The sequence below is a fragment of the Dromiciops gliroides genome, chromosome 6 (genome assembly GCF_019393635.1).
Source record: "Dromiciops gliroides isolate mDroGli1 chromosome 6, mDroGli1.pri, whole genome shotgun sequence".
Taxonomy (NCBI): domain Eukaryota; kingdom Metazoa; phylum Chordata; class Mammalia; order Microbiotheria; family Microbiotheriidae; genus Dromiciops; species Dromiciops gliroides.
In genome coordinates, this window is record NC_057866.1 from 27,713,283 (window position 1) to 27,715,445 (window position 2,163).

A 2,163-nucleotide genomic window follows, 5' to 3' on the forward strand; every position below is an offset into this window, starting at 1 on the left:
CCAGGGGGCCCTTGCTCATCTGGCTGCCTCTCCGTACAGGAAGGCTTGCCAATCACCATTAGGGCATCTTAATGAGTTGCACTTGAAGGAACCATTAATGGACTTTGCCCTGTGATCCTCTCTTGTCACTTTGCTTCTGCAAGACGAGCCAGGAAGCTGCAAGTCCTGAGGTTATTTATCTGTTGCTGTAACCCCTGAGTTTTTAAGACAAATATCATCTGAATTTATTGGCCATAAAGCCTCCTGCTTTGATCCACCACTATAAGGATGGGGGGGGAGGGGGTAGATCTGCAATATCATTGTCAGAGAGAACTCCCAGGAGAGGAAATTGGAGCAGTTTGCCATTTCCTTCTCCGGCTCATTTTACAGATGAGGAAACTGAAGCAAATAGGGCTAAGTGACTTGTCTAGGGTCACACAGCTAGTAAATGTCTGAGGCCAAACTCAGACTCAGGAAGAAGCCTTCCTGACTCCAGGGCCAGCACCCCACCCAGATGCCCTGGAGCCAGAAAGATCTAAGGAGAGCATGCATTGGACAGCTAAAGCAGCTTCTGGTCTCTCTTGCTCCACTAATGGTGGCTGTAGGAAATGGTGATTGATAATAAAGATCGAAGCTTTGCTCTTCCCCTAATCTCACCCCACCCCCATTTTCCATTTCTCAGATGACTTGGTTGAGCATCTTGGCTTGAGGCTATTTCAATTACAATATCTTCTCATCCTTATTCTTTCTTTTAATTTGATGTTCATTTTGACCTTTGGTCTAACTGAGCTTGGCCTGACTCTGATGTGACTCTTATTGGTAAGTAGTTGTTTCCTTGCCATTCATAGAAGGTAAGTTTTATGTTTTGAGGGGTGATACTGCTCAGTGTCTGTCACATTCAGTATCTTCAGACTCTCCTTAAAGAGTGGATACAGGGGCAGCTAGGTAGCACAGGGGATAGAGCACCAGCCCTGGATTCAGGAGGACCCGAGTTCAAATCCAGCCTCAGACACAAAACTTACTAGCTGTGTGACCCTGGGTAAGTCACTTAACCCCAATAGCCCCACCAAAAAACCCCAACAACCCAAACCAAAACCAACACCAAAACAAAACAAAACAAAAGAGTTCATTCAGGATATCTAAATATGAGTTAGCCTCTGATCCTTCAGCCTTTTGGCTTCTTTGCCCCACAGAATACTTTCCTCCTTACTATTGGCCTCCTCCTCCTTTGCATTGAGATTTCTGGGTATCAAGGGATCTGTTGGATTGTTTTTGCCTCTTCTTCCTCAACCGTGGATTTTGGTGTCTAAGCTGCAGTTGTCTTCACGGCGGCCTTTTTTGCTTATTCCCACCATGAATTTTGTGAGGCAACATGGTTACATGTTCAATGAAATCGTGTTTCTCCTTGTGTCTGATTGTGTGTTGCCGGCTCTATCACTGAATAAGTATTTCTGAAGTGGCTACTGTTGTTAGGCTGTGGGAATACAAAGACCAAATTAAAAAAAACAAAACAAAACAACAAAACAATCTTTTCCTTCAATGATCTTAATTCCACTTGGGAGATGTGATATGCACACAGGTGAGTAAATGTATAACACATAAGACTTTGTTGTTTGTTGGTTTGAGGCAGATGGTGACTGAGAGGAAGACATGACACCAAATATGGCCTCGGGTACTTTCTAGTGTGTGACCTTGGGCAAGTCACTTCACCTCTGCCCTCAGTTTTACCATTTGTAAAATGGGAATGATGATCTCCCTGAAGTTCCAGGATTATTGTAAGGCTTGAATGAGATCATGTCTGTAAAATGCCTTACGAAACTTCAAGCCTGATGCAAACGCTGCTGTTATTCTTATTCTTATCATTATTCTGATCATGGTGCTGGTTTGCCTCTCTAAGGAGTTTCTATAGGTTGTTCTTCACCTTGGCAGTGACTTTCATTTGTCTTCTGCCTTTGCTTTGCAGAGGATATCTCTATCTCTATCTCTATCTCTATCTCTATCTCTATCTCTATCTCTATCTCTATCTCTATCTCTATCTCTATTTTTTGCAGGGCAGTGAGGGTTAAGTGACTTGTCCAGGGTCACACAGCTAGTAAGTGTCAAGTGTCTGAGGCCGGATTTGAACTCAGGTCCTCCTGAATCCCAGGCTTGCACTTTATCCACTGTGCCACCTAGCTGCCCCCG